The sequence below is a fragment of the Ischnura elegans genome, chromosome 5 (assembly GCF_921293095.1).
Source record: "Ischnura elegans chromosome 5, ioIscEleg1.1, whole genome shotgun sequence".
Taxonomy (NCBI): domain Eukaryota; kingdom Metazoa; phylum Arthropoda; class Insecta; order Odonata; family Coenagrionidae; genus Ischnura; species Ischnura elegans.
Genome location: NC_060250.1, coordinates 60,592,691 through 60,610,323, shown reverse-complemented (window position 1 = coordinate 60,610,323; position 17,633 = coordinate 60,592,691). Strand labels below are relative to the sequence as shown.

The window sequence follows — 17,633 nt, the reverse complement described above, 5'->3', positions numbered from 1 at the left end:
TCTTTTTCTTATGATAGGAAAGACTCCAATTCAAAATCGATGTCACAAGAGTTAGGACGATGAATGCTCATGACGTCCACATTGTGCTTTCCACCCCTTTCACCGTCCCTGATAGCGTACCCTGTTGGTAACCTTCTCCACTGGTTTCATGGTTCTCTTGTGGATAAGTTTGCTAGCTTTAAACCAAGAACCAATAAGAGAATCAGTTCCCCAGTGAGAACTCTGTTTTCAACCAATATCAACTCCTGGGGGTGTCTGTAATGAAGTGATCTAAGGGCTTTTGTCTGAAGCAGTGTAAATAAAGTGCATTTTCCCTGCTCGTATTCTTAACCCTACTAACATTTAATCGGAAAACAACGTTGGTCATAACAATTTTTCAATTTCCTGTAGTTATTTCGGGTGAAACCTCTGGATACCTCAAACTAATTTACTAAAAGTATGAGACGAACTACGGGAAAGAATTGGCCCTCAACCCTGAATTCATGAAATACGTAAACATTTTTTTTTTAGTTAGAGCAGTGCTCTAGATGAGATAAAACGAATTATCAGTAACTTCCGTACGCATTTTAGGTAATCAGGAAAGATTTTGTGCATTTTATTTTATTTAAAATGATACTGTACGGACAGCGAATATGCCAATTTAAAGTGCACTTATAGCAATAGAATGGAAAAAAGAAGCTAACTACAATTACCAAACAAACAGTAAAAAAATGATTAAAAAACCGATTACATTGGCCACAACCAGCAAGCAAGTTATTTAGCAAGTATTTGAATTGAATTTTGAATTGAAGGAGATGATGCTAGGTTAGTTACAGTTTTAAATGATAGCGGAAATTCAGTCGGGAGAGAATTCCTTAGGATAGAATGCCGGTAGAGTTAAATTAATAAATTATATTGAAGCAGTAGGAGTTAAAATCCTGTTATGCATTTTTCATCGCTTTCGTTCTCTCTCTTCCCTGACCCTTTGCAAATAAAAAATTCTCCAAAGTAGCTATCATTTTCGATGATAAAGTAAAAGAAAGCTGCTATCTCGCACACGTCCGACCACACTTACAAGAGTATGAACCGAGCATTTGGGATCCAGTGCAGAAAGACTTGAGCTGAATAAAATACAAACGAAAGCTGCACGATTCGCCAAAAATTGCTAAGGGCGTACACAATACACATAGCATTATCCAGATGTTAAGCGAATTAGGCTGGGAGCCGCTAGGCTGCGCGGTAGGCATAGATTGCTTGAAAAATTGAGAATAGATATCTTAAAGAGCGATAAGGAGAAAATCATGTTAGAACCGCACTAAATTTCCAGGTCCGGCAGAAATGATTTAGTAAGAGAGAAATTTTGCCAATCGGATTGATATGGCAATTTGTTTTTTTCCCTGAACCATAAAGTATTTTAATGAATAATAGTCGTAATTTTGTCTGAGCATTTGCTTTTTATATGTAGACGGCTGGTGTCCAAACATCACCTGATACACGCCAATTTAGGTTGCTTGCGGGGTAGTATGTTCATTTAGATGAATATAATTATACCCCTTTCTCATTATTTCTCAAATGCATTGATGAAATGAAAGCGTGGCTTTGCTGGGGTTGAGTTCTACTCTCGCCTATCCTTCGGGCTAAAGCAGTAAGCGAGTATTTCCGGAGTGTCTCCCCCTTCCCAATATTAAATATTCCCCACCCTACTCCACTCTGTCGATGTTTCCCTGGAGCTCGTTCGTCTTTCCTCGGCCATTTCACCTCTTAGAGGCAACGCCCTTCCAGCCCGCGTGATACCGCGTCATCCTTTTCCCGCATCTCTTAGGCACGACTCACTCTTCTCACTGTTCCTCACGCCTCACGTGCCTCAAAACCTCCCACAGGGCTCTCAATCTTAGTCATGCGTGCCCGTAACTCCTCATAGTAGCTGCCTCATGATAGTGCGGCTGGTAGCGCTTTTTACGATTTATTAAAATCATCATTGAAAGTTATATTTTTTCTGTATGATAAGCAAGACAAAATAGATACCGTACGTGGTTGTGACGGTTTACTCTCAGAATTGAAGTACGTTGACAGCAAACGACAAGCTTGAGAAAACTATCGATGCAGATATTGAAGTTTTTTTGTTCCATGTCTAACTTTTTTTCCTAAATGTCATTGTCAAGCTACAATATTAGATGGCATTTGAAATTTACATATGCCATGTTGCAATTATTTGAATCTATTCTTTGGCTCCGTCAATGGCTAGTTTCGCAGTCGACAGCACCGTTAATTGATATCACTCATTGTTATCAAAATCACTATAGATATTTCACTTCTACTTCCACTGAACTGAGCGCAATAAAATTATAGCACAGGAACATCTGAAATGAGGCAAGGTCTCCCAATCAGTATTTTAAATGAGTAAATACGTTAAATTGCAATTTTTTAATATATTACCACAGAGCATTTTATCTTTGGAAAAGGAACCCAGTAATTGGCCATCCAAATTGCATTATAATCAGAATTATCTAATCAGTATACGTGAAAATGGATAATGAGTCGGTACCCGAAACGTCGGCGCTCTTACAAAATCTTACCCGCGCGGAACCCCGAGATTAGTTTATATATTCTCATCACCGGGCATAAATCTTACATACCCTAGAGGCATTATATATAGAGTTATTTCCCGGTATCAGGTATGGTGCAGCATCATTTCAGCAATGATAATGAATACGGATGGAATGATAATAATTGCCTTGTAGCTCTGCTCACCTTACAATACAGCTAATGCAATGAGCAAAGTCAGAGCATGTATTGCATTTCGTAAAAGAGAGGAGATAGCATTGTCATTGACTAGCAAGCCACCCAGCGTTTCTCGGGAAGTATAGTACACAGAGAAGTGGGAAACTTGGAATTCAAGGCCGAATAGCAGGATTTTTATATTTTCTCTATGATCGATTCAATAGGTGTGCCTACCTGGCAGGGTGTTCAACTGCAGAAATTGTATAACGTGACGTAACAAGTTGTGTTGAAAAAACGACTCAAAGAACGCGTCGGATGCAATCAAAAGTAGCTCTACGGATTTTGAGAGTCTAAGATGCACCTATTTAGTAACTTTTGTCGAAATCCGTTGAGCCGTATTGAAACGCATCGCGGACAGACAAACCGGCATCCTCTTCTATATATATAGATCAAACTTGGTTTTCCTATAGCTACTGTGTCATGGCATCCATCGGCCGTCTCTGTCGAATGCATACTGAATCTCCTTCATTCCTTCCCCTCCTCCCCAACCTAAGAACTCTCTTCATTTACTTCCGGTGCGACCTTGCAGCCACCCTTCTGCGTGTCTGACACACCTCTGCGCCTCCCCTCTTGTTTGCCCAACTTTTTGCGTGCTGATGGGGCGAGAGGTTTGGGATTTGGAAGGCGACAGTGTTAGCTCTCCACTCAAGGCGGTCCATTTCTTTTTTGTTCGAGGAGGTTTGCTGAAGGGGAAGGTGTTTAAAATTAAGGAGGCGCGTTCCTCTTTTCCTCAGGTGTGCAAACAGAAAACCAAATTGAAGGAGAGGGAAAAGAGTAGTTAGACGTGCATAAAAAATTGGCTCAAATGCTTGGGTTCCAAGGTAGTCTTTTCGTCGCATGCATCATCGGTTAAATACAGTTTCAATATAAATTACTAAATATAAAGTAATCCATTGGGCCTCCGCAAGATGTGATGAAATATGTTGAAGTTGTTTCGGGTTTCCACCGGATGAGGTTCTCCATCTCTGCCGACGTTTCGATGGCCGTGTCGTCCATTGTCATCAGGGTTTGTCTACGAATTGAGTGATCCGACTTATATAGTTCTCAACTCGTAGTCAAGCCCTGATGACGATGGACGACATGGCCATCGAAACGTCGGCAGAGATGGAGAACCTCACCCGGTGGGAAACCCGAAGCAACTTCAACATCATCATACGCCGGGAAAACCTAATATCTTTGAGATGAAAAATCATTATTATGCCCTTTCATCTTGATCAGATCTTTAGATAACAGGAACTATTTTTTTGGAAACGTGTCCCTAGAATTATAACCTTTGATGAACTTCACGGAATTTTTTGTGGTCCTAACCATATTTCAGTAACAAAATAGCTAAATATTGAATGTTTTTCTAAGTTAAAAGCCCCCAGCACTCTCCTTTTTACTCATTACCTTTTTGTATGACCACAGCTCAAATCCTATCCTTCCTCTTATACATGTCTCTGCCCCAATACATCGTACCTTCAGTCACTTCAACTCCAATCTCTACTCAATCACATTCTTGTAGTATTTCTCTTTTAATTTTTTTTCAACTAAGGAAATGGTAGTAATTTGCTGAAATTTTAGAAATACATTTTTGTGGAAATTTACAATTTTTTATCTGTGCGCAATGCTAATTCTTCTCATTTATGGAATTGACAAATTGCCTATTGCATTAGCTTTAAAAAAAGGTGAGCAGCTAAAAGCCATTTATTATTGTTTCATCCGAATTCATTATCATTGCTTAATCGCTGCTGCACCATACCTGATACCAAATATACTCCTACATCTATATCCCATTAGGGTGTTAGACCAGGTCATTCTTACATAATGAGCGATACGCCCTTTTTAAATAGCTTTTAGAGTTTTAGCGCGTAGATGCATAACTGATGTAAACTCTAAACAAGCATCCGTTATTCATTATGTCAGAAATGTAATTTAGCCACTCACGTCAAATGCCTCCCAACCGCAGAAACTCACTTAGTACGTATCGTCATGTTGGTTTCCCCGATTAAACATATTAATGGGTTGACAATGGATGATAAATAACCTTAATTGCGCCACTACCTGACGAAAAGATTAATTTTTTCGACACAATTAATTATCTTATGGTCTAATACCATTCGCGGGAAAAGGTGTACACAAACTTTCAGTTCTTCAGTTTATTTTTTACTTGTTTTCCTGTGTAATTAAGTTTTGTTAACTTTCGGAAGCAATAAAATTTAAAGACTTCTATTATATTTGGCAATTGACGAAGAATGGTGTAAGAAAGAAGGGAATGACAGGCGAGCATAGAAAATATTCACCATTATTCAACTTTTGCCAAGAGGCTATTAGAACGGAATTTTTCTTATGGAACAGTAGGATAACTTAAACTGATGGCATCTTGAAAGCACCAGATGGCATCCCTGGAGGCACTTGTACAATTATTACTGCCCTAAAGCCGAGGTCAGAGCTCTGATCTTTATTATCATTGTCAAGAGGTTATTGACTTATATTATTCGCATCGAAAGACATGGCTATTTCTACCCTTGATCACTTCGCATGTAATTCAACTGGAAAAAAGCGCCTCAATTACAATTTAAAATACATGGTACTAAATTTCGATGGTATCAATTAGGAATTTAATTTATCCCTGCATCTGATAATTTTTGTTTCTTTCAGCATTTTTCAAATTATCGTTCCATTTCCTTTGCAAACATTGATAAAATTTGATAACAAATCTTAAATAATTTATTTATATATATATTTATATAAAAGTTTTCTTTTTTAATATCTGAAGCTGATTTTAAATTACCTGTTTATATTTTCAGGTTTAAACCAGCGACAGACCGATATATGCGGTTTTGAATGCAAAATAGACGGATTTTTCAAGCTTAACCTATCCAAGTGAGTATTTTATTTTAGATAAATTAATTTCCGGCTGCTAGAGGTTATGCCTAAAAAAAACATGAATTGGTCTCTCCAAATAAGGTTCCCCAATATATGTCTTTTGCCTGAATTTTTATCATACCTGCCAATGAATGTATTTCCTCGTGGTTCAACTTGAAAGTTCATTATGAACATTATTATCGTATTTGCAACTAATATTTTCTGCATGAATTGATGATCCAATTTTTAGGAGATATGTTTATGTTCAATATAAAATGGATACTCGCTTGCTGTTTTATTTGATGCGTAATTTCCCTCGATATTTCCGCTTCCGAGCAACTTTACTTAACGTTAAGCCAGTTTCACAGCTCTATTTGTCGAAGTCATCAAACAGCTTTTGTAATCAATCGTTCGACTTGGAGTTCGATGTCGATTCCATGAGTCGCCATCTTTACCATCGAAGGTGCATAGTGTTAGGACGTGGCTGCCGACAGCTGAGTATATTTGCATCTCTGAGGGAAGTAAAATAACTCCTGGATTGATGTAACCTTCCCCAAGGGTAGCTTGTTAAAAGTATTGCGGCTTATCCCTCTCATCTGATCAAAAATTAATTGACGTTGAAGAAAAGATTGCCGACCATCATGCCCAGTAGAACCAGTGGATAGATAAGGACGACGTTTCTGTGTGTCTGTAGTAATGAGATTTCTTTATCACCGTGGTCTATCTATTTCGTACCAAAAATAATGTTGCCTACTTTGCGTGAATTATTATTGCAGCTGCAATACACTAAGTTTTGTAATTACTTAAAAATTTTGAGCTCTTGCACCGGATATGGGTAATTTCCTCTCCAAATTCACGCTTCTGCTCTCATAAATTCAGAGTGCCCTTCAATGCCCAAAATTGTTTACAATCGTGGAAAAAAATTACCTAAGCATTGAGCTTATTCCATGTTTGGTAAAATAAACTAATCACCTACCAAAAACTCTATTTATTGGTGGCGGCTGGTGGTGCACAATGAAAATTTAACAAGCCTATGCTCTGCAAATTTTATCTCCGTTTTGAGCAATTATCCCTCTTCCCTCTCACCTCTGACCGTCTCAGGCAACCCTCTCTCCTCATTCCACGTCATATTAGATGGTTCAGCGGCCCCTCGCCCCGTTCATTTCGCGTCCAACCCAATTATTACTAATGCCTTGGCACCCCCTGCCAACCTCCCACTTCCTACTCCCGTCACAACCACCCTGCCCTCTACCGTGGTCCTTCCCCTTTCCTGTCGTTTGTTTTTATTTCCACCGTTACCCCTCTCTGCTCCCTGAGATCCCTTACACGCACAGGGCCCTTCAGAGTCTACTTCTCCTTATCGTCATAACCCTTCAATTATTTCCACCCTTTGCCACTCCCTTCAGACCCCTTCCAGTGCGCCAAACCCTTCTTCCATTCCTGCCTCCACTCTTCCGGGAGCTTCACCCGCGCCTAACGTATATATCTCTTTTCATCACCCTCTAACTATGGTTCCCCCACTTCTTCCACCCCGTTATTTGTTTCTTCCCTCGTCTCTCGCGGGTTGTGGCGTCTACCACCTTCGGCGTCACGTCTCTGTGTCTTCGTCGTCTCTTTTAGGACGACTTTTCAGTGGTCACTCTGGTTGACACTCTACTCGTTTATCAGGGTGGCCAAACAGAAAAATTTAGGAGCAACCCCTGGAATTCAATTGAATTGCCGAAAAGTAGGTTTTGAACGTTTTTAATGAATAAATTAATTTTTTTGTCTACAGAATGTTTCATTAAACTATGATTGGGTCGTGATAATAAAAAATTCTGCGGACATACAAAGTTTAAACTATTCATCTACATCTACATCTACATAATACCCTGCGAGCCACCTCTAGGGTGTTTGGCAGGGGGTGATCAATCACCAGCATGCATTATGCATTTGAACTCCCACATGCACACCACACCGTCCAAAAAACGTCCCGTATAATAACAAACTATACTACTATATGCTGTTAGAAATAATAATTGAATTAAGAAACATGCATAAAGTTTTACATAGGTTAGTAGGCTACACTACAAGTCATGCAATCTATTTACGAGTTCTATTGCTGCCGTTATAATCTCTACAATATTTTCATACAAATTTTTCAGTAAATTCCACAAATTATGGGGGGAAACCACCAGCGTTGATAGAGTACTGCATTTTTTAAATACATGATAGAAAGCTGTGCGTACTGCTGGCTATTCTGGAATTGTTTCCACAATATTTGACTGTCCGTCTCTGCATAATCATCAAACTTTCGTTCTAGTGAATACTTTTACCATTTTTCCAGTCAATTTTTTGGTTAACTGAGATTAATATTAAACCAATTCATTCATGTATTATTGTTATACGTATTTCATGGTTTTACTTTTCATGCTACATCTTCTCGATATATATAATTCCAATGTCGTATCTTCACGTTATATTTACTTCTCATGTTATACATCTATGGATATTTTCTGACCCCATCCTGGAAATTGGATTGATCCCCGTTTTGGCAGCCGCTTGCTTCACGCAGATTCCCTTCGGCGTTGGAAATGCCACTTACACTATCAGCATTCGCCAGTCCACTACTAGTGTGGGCTCTTGAGTGCCGAGCTTTGTGGCTCGTGTGTTTGCGAAAGAGCGTATGGCATACCTGCACCTTGATGCTTCCGATCCGTCACCTGTCAGACTTGATCACGATTGGCAATTGGCGATGCGTTGCACTTGCCGTGTTTGGAAGCGGTTCCTGGCCGATGGTCACGATTTGCTGAATTGCTCGCGCCTCACCCCTCGGTCATCTCTGCCAATCCCGCGAAACGTTGTTCTCAAAATGGAATTATTTCATCCAGTAATCGGCGAACTGATAACCTCCCTTTTTCGCGTAAAATTTCATTACTGACCAATTTGGTCCCTCATTCAAGTGCAGTTGCATCTGTTTGCTCCATGCTTAGAGAGCTTCACCTATCATCATTCCTTTTTTTGCGATTCTTCACTTTCTCCATGTTTTATTAGTCCACTTTTTATTTCAATCCTTCATATCACTGAAAGCAATTTCTTTCAACATTCGTAGCTCCTTCAGATGTGAATGGGTATTTAATTATACCTCGTTTCAGTACCTATTTCCATGCCCCGGTGCTACTAATGCACTTATTTTATTGTTTCCACAATTCGCGGATATGTAAGACAAACCTTTGTTCTTAAATGAAATAAAATAACTATGTTTTATTCCACACTTTATTTTGAATCGTACGACCGGTTTCAACACTTAGTGTTATCATCAGGTTGATGATAACTTAGTATAATAACTTGACACTTACAATTAGCGTTATCATCACCTGATGATAACCCTAATTGTAAGTGTTGAAACCGGTCGTGCGATTTAAAATAAAGTGTGGAATAAAACATAGTTATTTTATTTCATTTAACATGAAGCAATTCCACAAAGTAACGCCTGAGACCGTGTCTTATATTAAAACCTTTGTTCTATTTACTATGGATGTAGCATTAACGTTGGATGGAATTATATCCTCATTTGGCAGGTGACACTGGTAAAATGTTTACAAAATTGTAAGGAATGCTGAACCATATTTTACCAAAACACTGTCGATACTCATGCAAACAAATATTTCATATTATTCTTGAGACTAAGTCCGCGTAACTACGGTACTTGTTCCTAACTTGAATTTAAAAACACCCGCTTGCAAGACAGTTGAATACGCGGAATTAATTTGAAGCACAGTTAGCATGAGTGCCATATTTATTTTACTACTGATTGAATTCCCAAGTGATTTACGAAGAAACCTCTGATAAATGTCCTCATAAGGAAGTTACATCGGCGGTTAGTCCGCGGTTTTATGAATAAAATTTACTTGTCTCTGATAACTGTCCCTGTTCACAGGTTTATTTGTCAAACCATATCGGCTATCGTTTCCAAACTATTCCGCTTTCCATTCGGTATTTAAAATACTCCAAACCTTTTCTAAGAGCCCAAAACTTATCATGTGTGGGTGAGTGAGAAGTGGATTTTTCCGCGGCGTCTGAGCCGCACGCAAGGCGCCTGCTCATGTGGCGGAACCGCTTTTCCATTTCCCTCCGACCATTTGAAAGTGAGAGGACGCATTCCCGTCGTCTCATTTCAGTCTGTTGCGCTGCAGTCTTCATTTTTTTCGCCCTTGACGTCACTTTCCCGACGGCGCACTCGGCATGCATTCCCCTTTCCCCCTCCCCTCTCTCTCTCTCTCTCAATGAGTCCCCATCCCACCCGAAACCCTTTAACCTAACACATCATCCGGCACGCTTCAATCATTCTGATCTCGTCTGCGAGCTTCGAAAAAGAATTCTCCCCCTCCCCTACTCGACGCGTTCGTCGAAAACCATACCTGGAAACACATTCCCTCCATCTCCCCCCCCCCCTTGCGTTACACACAACTGCGTGCCTGCCGAATCGGGTCTATTGTTGATCGAAACGAAATTTCCAACGCCATTTTTTTCTCGATAAATTCCATTTTCCACGGGTCATTCTGTGATATTCGTTTGAGCTCTAGGGGAGATGGGGGAGTTTGTCTTTTAGTTATATTATATCAATGGCTATAATCAAGAGCCTCATGGTCTAGTGGGCGGGAATCTCTACCGTGGCTCCCACCCCTGCGAAGGCCCAAGGATTTGTATAATTTACTTGTGCTATCCGCCCAGTGCACTCTAGTATCAAGTTCGATCAATTCAAAATACTTACCTTCTGGTTGAATAGATAGGTCTTGAACTCATAAATAGGCATATTTGCTCAGACCTGAGAAGAAAGTGACCTAACGGACCTTTAGGTTTAAACTGAAGTCATTTGTTGGAAACACAAAAAATGCTCCAACAAACGAGTTGTCACGCTCTTATGCTGGGATTATCATATTAGGGTGCTTGATTGTGCTTGCGTTGATGCATGGTGGCGCACTTACGAAAATACAATGATTTAGAACTCTTAGCTTTTAAATAAGAATCGTTCCATATATATTTCTTTATTGGTTAACTACGAAAAAGTTAATTTTTTCTGTCGTTTAAACCCGAATTCCGTTGTTTCAGAGGCCATTACTTCGATGCAATGGTATTTTTTAAATTAAATACGTCACGGCATCCCGACGCACAGTGGGATAGAATCGAAGAAAGCTGGGCATAGCCTCAAAAACGATTTTTTTTTAGCAAGAAAGTTGAAACTTCGCGTACATATTCTGAAATAAATTTTGCGTGACTTTCCAAATTATTTCTTCTCTGTACTTTCACGTTAAAAATATGTTTGAGGTCAAAGTTGAACAAAAATAGCGAAAAACGACCACCCTGGATTTTTTCTGAAATGATCGTCTTGCAGTGGTTTCATGAATAGTATTACTGACAAAACTGTTCCGCAATCTTAATTAAAACTTCTTTTTCTTTCGTTTGTAGATTGGAAAGATTTTGATTCATCATTTACCATAGATAAATAACAAAATGGCGGAGCCTGTTTTAGCCAATTTTTTCCATAATATACTTGGAGAAAAAGTAGATACTTCCGCCGACGTCCGCGACCGTCGCGACGGTTGGTTTGGATATCTGATAGTAGGCCTCACCCAAGACTGTAGTCTATTCACTTTATGTCTGCGGGTGAGCTTTCGTGAGAGTCCGGACACTCTCAGATGATTTCGCTGATAGGGGAGGGGTGGTACCGAGAGAGAAAGGAGGAGCGAATATAACGTTGCCAAATGTACATAGCCGCCCTACTTTGTCACTGAAACCGTGTGAGTCATAGGTGGCCACAGGTATTTTGGCCCCGGCGCCGAGACAATATACCTACTCCATACTCATTTGGAAGGCATTGATGATAATCCTTTCACAGAAGCCCATGACATTGCCAGCTACCGCGCTGAATGAGGCGCTGTTGGTGGAAGGCATACTTGTCACATACAAGGAGAACACGTGAGGTTTGGCAACACTGCTCCACGAGCAGATTCACGATGTTCACTCGGCGGAGGTCTGAGAGCGACTCACTGAGATCACGCCTACTGTTTGCTGATTGGCAAAGGCCAAGTCACATGTCTAGAAACTTTCCCTCCCCTCATCTCCACTTACTTTGGCCACACCAGCTCACCCACAGAGATAAAATGAACAGAGTATAAGACATAGACTTGCAAAATTCACACGTTCAGGGGGGAGTTCATTTCCCTGGGCCACTTCGCCCTTCGAGGATGTTTGTTTTGGGGTGTACGAAGTCATCAACCGGGACTATATTATATAATTTCATAATATTTCATGATAAAGTGTTTTGAAAAAAGTAGTTAACTAGGTAACTGACATATCACATTATTCCCTTGTAGTATCCATTCATAAATTCTTTTGCATTTAATTTTCCTTTCTTTATTTTGTGCGCCACGAAGGGAGAAAATCTACGATTAGACACCATGGAGTGCAACGGTAACAAATTTTAAATTAAAATGCGTCATATTAAGAGTTCTAATTATTACGTACGATGTACGATATTAAGTGGGGGTATGGCGTACGCAATAGCGTGTTTAATTTCCACCGAATATTTTTAATACCTTTGGTATTCACGAAAGAGAGAATATTATTGCGCCAAACTGCCGAGCCAAAAACCCATTTTGCTTAATAAAATGGATTTATTTTCCTCGAGCACCACTTTCCTCGCCAATTAAGTGGTAAAATTAGGGAGGAGGTCGTCGTGGTGAATACAATTTTTTTTTTCTCTATCGTGACAGGGAGCTTTTTACGTACCTTCATTAGTTAGCGGTCGCATTCGCGGTCTACCTCCCACGACTCTTGTGCAAACGTTGGCTTCACGGCGAGACCCACCGTCTCCTTTCTCCGGACGCATGCGGGGACAAAAAGGTTCGCGTACGGACTCCCGAGGTCTTGTCTGATGAAAAATGTGGAAAACTCCGGGTGACCCCAAGCGCCCGATGCTCCCTATTAATAGCAGGCTGTCCGAGTTCGTTTGTCCGAGCCAATTACCTCTTCTTCCCTTTCGACCATCTTCGGCTCCTTCACTCTTTTTCCCTCCTCCCTCTTTTCCTTGATCACTAGCCTTACGAAGCTTCCCTCCTGATCATGAGGCGTTATTTACAAGACCGAACGCCATGTATTATTATTATAGTTTATAATATTAGTATTATTATTTTTGTTATTATTATTATTATGAATCATAATGTTATTATTGTTATTATTTTTTATAATATATTTTCACAGCATTTTTGCTGGTTTTAGGCGAGGTACGGGTATCACCAAGTACTCTCGTCTTTTTACTCTGTGTTGAAAATTTTTCTGACAATCCGGCAAGTATTTAAAATTGCTGCTTTTTGTATTGTAATAAACAAGTTTTTCGGCAGTCCAATAGTTTGAAGACCTTGATGAATTGAATGAGGCACTACTCCTGTGGCAGAGATAATGATTGGTATTATGTGTACTTTATCTGTTATTATTATTATTTTTATATTCCGACAAATTATCTTCGATTTTCAATGAGTTTTTTATGTAAAGACTAAGGGTTCTCACTAAGGTAATTGTAAAATATTCTATTGGGTTGAGAAATTTTCTCGTGCTATGGCATGTTGAAATTATTACGGCCATTTGCAATTTGATGACCGTTTTGGGATAAGGGTTGAATAATTTAAAATTATTTTGTAAATGTTTTGGGACGATACCGGTAGCAGAGTTGACAATTGGTGCTATGAAAACCTGTTCCATATTCCATAATCTTTTTATTTCGGTTGACAATTCTTGGTAATTATTTATTTTTCCGGCTACTGTTATTTCGATGTTATGCAAACGTGATACAGCAATATCAGCAATGTAACAAGTACTATTTTTCTTGTCAATCAACATTATATCCGGCCTATTATTGAAAATAGTTGTATCTATTTGGATCGAAATATCGTAGTAAAGTTTAAATGAAAAATTTCAAGCAGTTTCGGGGTGGTATTATCATTATTACCATAATCATTATTATTATACTATTGGACATGGGATTACTGGTTAACGACTTTTTACCCTTTTATTGGTGCCCTTTATTCTTCCTTTCAGCAGAGAGTCACGCGGATTCACGCGTCACACACCATGAGTGCGTGTCTATTGATGTATAATTTTGTGTTTATTTGTTCCATTTATTTTCCGATGCGCATTAAATGTGATGTTTCGACTCCTGGGTTGGAGGTACACAATATACTTATTAGAATGGATTTAATAAATACAAGAGGGCCAATTAAAAATCTATTGCATTCCAAGTTACTTATTCTTAATAGCGTATCTGTTACACCAGAATGGGCGTGAAGAGTTTTCAGAGGGTTCTTCTATCGCGAGAATCAACAGAAGAGGAAGAATATTAATGAAGACTTCTGCATAATATTAATTATTAGACCGGCATACTTTTAGGATTGTATTGTATTTTTAATCGTGTGTCGTGGTAACCTCTGTTTTTCTCTGTACGTATCTGAATGTCATTAAACACATTTTGATTTGAGGAAGAAGGGATGTTAACTTTCACAAAATTCACCTGACTTCGCGTCCGGTATTAGACACAAACTCATTTTTGGGCAGAGGTCAATTGGTGCAATCCCAATAAGCTTTATTTACAATAAATTATCTCTCATGGTATTGAAAATGGTGGTGGCAGCCAAGTTATCCCTTGGTTATAGAGGTAGATAATCTTACGGTTAAAGTAGTTAATATAGAAAATTGCACTTCTGTCAACAATTATCCTCTCAATCGAATGATTTCAAGTCTATAAAATTTAATTTCCTAAAGAACCATGCTTGTGTGAATAATATGGATCAACAATGTTTCATCATTGAATCAGATCAACTCCCACAAAGTTTATGCACCGACCTCTACCTCTACCTGATGGTAGATGCTGTAAAAAGACTGATGTAGCCAGGGAGGGTAGGTTTAACAGCTAAAACCCGCTCACGTAGTCGATCGACGCTTCACTATGCTAAGAATCGGTCTAAGAATTTCGGTGTTCCAGTAAACGATCATTACCACTAATTATGCTGCTACTTATGAATTTTACTTTGGTTTTTCTTGTACTCATCATCATTAACATCATTAATCAACGATCCTAGGATTAGTTAGACCTGGTCTAACGCAGCTCTTAGCTCAAATATCCTATAAGTTGTATTTTTTTGATGATATCGTATTTAGATCCTTGTATATCCTCAATTATTTCTTCCACATATAAATTTGGCGCGAATACTTTTCTTTGTTTACGCTCCATATAATATATTTTCAAAGAATAATTGTCCTTAAATTTCGGTGATTGGAAGGGTCCGGAAAAAAACCTCGCCCATAGTCTTTTCTGGCTTCGCCACTGAAACAAGTATACATTTTTCTCTATTATTTGCACATCTATTTATCTCCCTAAAGCATGTGTGGAGTGGATCTATGATACATCAGGAGGGGTTTTGTAGGGTACGAAATACGGGAGAAACCTCGGGGGAGGTCGTTTGGGTAAAGGGTCGGGGGAGAGACTTTGAAGAGGGTTTTCGGGACGAGACAACGGGTAGCGTTAGATGGATGGGGTGACGAAGGGAACGGGTTGGTAAAGGGATGATGGGTTGGGAATGAACCGATGGAAGCGAGATGGGGGGAGTGAACAAGGGTGTCGCGAGGGTGACTGGCTTTTGGGTTTGCTCTGCTCCTCCACCCCCGTTAACTGTTCGGAGGGGACGAGTTGGAAGATGTCTGCAAGGGATGGGTATTGCGGAGGTTTAAAAAGGGGTAGGAGAGTCTGTATGTAGCAAGCTGGGAAGAGTTGTGGGTTGGGTTGAAGGGGGTTCGGGGTTCCCCAGCCGCTTCCCTTCCCTTCTCCATGGCTCCGTAGTCGCCAAGCGAGGGTTACGTTTCAGAATGTTGAGGGAAGAGGTATGGATGCAATGCCAGAAAATCCGCTTAAGTCCTTTGGCTTTCGCATAGTCATGCTGGCATGGCAATAGATAATGAGGCAACTTTTCCGCATTCTAACCATGAAAATTTTTACTAAGACGCAATCGCTTCACAAGCACTGATCGGTGTCAACTTGTGAAAAAGTTAATCGAAAACAGAGCCGATAATCGTATATTTTTTCCGGAGTAATACTCGGATTTCTGTTTTGAGCTTGAAGAATGAAACTACAATTCATTCGCCCCATGTTTGTGAAGGATTATCTTTTTAATTTTAAAACACCTCATCTTATTTACCACACTGGTACTTCGTTTGCTTCATTAGACGCTTGAAGGTTGAAAGGGGGACTAAGTAGCTTTCTCTTTGCTTATTGGTTGTAAATTTTGAGGAAGTATCACAATAACTATTATTTTACCGGTATTGTCACGGTAATATGTCTCTTTGAGCATCAGGCTTCTCTTTTTATAAGTTGATTACTTTCATGTTTAATATACTGAGTAGTTTATAGTTTAATCTTCAAAGATGTGATACCCTCATGATATCTGAAATAAGCGGAACGCATCGAAAATGAATCAACTAAAAATCATACCGAATCAACTAATGATTTATTTGCAGAAAATTACTGTTACTCAAAAACAGATTACTACAAGCGTAGTTAAAAACTTGCAAACCTAGTTACAAGAATAACCTGATGAACAAGATGGAAATTCTGGTCATCGTTCGGAAATTTCTCTATTTATTTTGCTCTCATTTCACTGTATCCTTCCGAATGCATGTTAAGTTATTTACATGTTTGCATTTTGAGAAGAGCCAGGTCAAAAAAATTGTCAACTCTGCCTAGGTGGAAAGGATATGTATTGCTTCCAACACACTTAAAATTGAGGTTGGTGTAGCCAAACATCAGTAAGAGGTGAAAAGGGTGTTTGGTGGTGGCGTTCTTCATGGAAGGAGCTGTGTTAGTTATGCCCGTGGAAGCAGTGGGGAGGGAACGTTGCGAGGAGACAAGAGGTGGTTCAAAAGCAGAGCGATAGATAATGAAGGAAAAAATAGTTTTTCTCCCTACTCCCCCTACATGTCATTTTTCTTCTGATACTCACTGGTGTTGCATTAGGAAAGATCAAACGAATGTCGAAAGCGCATAACCTTCTTAGGCGGTAGTCGATTTTTTTCCCTTGTTATTTAATTATTTAGTGTAACCCTTGGAGATCAGGCATTTGCAAAATCTTATGTGTTTTGAAATTATGCCTACGAGATGACCTGTTTGGATGATTTAATTTTCTTTATTTTCAAATATGACCCATAATTGTTGTGTAATACTTTATGGTTGAAAGACGGTTTCCTGGCCTATAAAATGCTAATAGGTTTGAATGTGTGGAAGTACTTTATATCGATTAACTTACCATGAAAGTATATTATTTCAAACTGATAATTCACAGACCATGGTTTCGGCACCTAGTGCCATTATAAAAGTCAGTCGTGGAAATTAAAATGTTTTGAAAAATATTTTGACATTGTAAGCAACTGTAGCTTAGTTTGTAGTTATGTATTGATTTCCAGTTATAAACTTCACTCTTAGTATACAGTTTATGGAATTTTTCCAGCGCTCCTAGCTGCCTTCCCCTTTCTATTAAATCTTTCGACATCTTGGAAATGATTTTCTTTTTTTTAGAATCTTTAGCAGGATCAAGAGATGAGAATTTGAAAAAAAATCTGCGTTTAACGTGGAAAAAATCCATACCGGTGACGTCTCGTATTCTTCCTCTTACGATGGCCGACTTTTTACTCGTCCTAACACCGTACCACCCCTTCCGTGTACTTTTTATTCTTTTGATTTCAATCCACACCCCATGCCATGCACCACCATTTATTCATGCATCCCTACTTCCCCCTCTATCCCCAACGCGATTTCCCGCCGCTATCCCCCTCTCCCGGCAACCAACCTCCTACCTTTCATGCGCGTGGCCTATTGTACACGCTTCGGAAGAGTTAAATGAAGGTTGGGTAGGAGGAAAAACCCCTTAATTTGATTAAACCCCCTAACACAAGATCTCAGTAGCGAAAAAAATCATCAGAGCAGTAAAAATTATGGCGTGTTC

At 39.4% G+C, this 17,633-nt stretch overlaps 1 protein-coding gene across 4 annotated transcripts in view; it reads left to right on the top strand.

The window, feature by feature from the left end:
• Nucleotides 1–17,633, top strand: part of LOC124158961 (carboxypeptidase D-like) — an 89,672-nt gene that overhangs the window by 27,282 nt on the left and 44,757 nt on the right. For 2 of the 4 annotated variants that reach the window (XM_046534401.1, XM_046534403.1), the window contains exon 2: nt 5,550–5,625. The exons of the other annotated variants lie outside the window; for them this stretch is intronic. The gene's annotated coding sequence lies outside the window, so the exon portion shown is untranslated. The remainder of the gene's footprint in view (nt 1–5,549; nt 5,626–17,633) is intronic. 4 annotated transcript variants of the gene reach the window in all.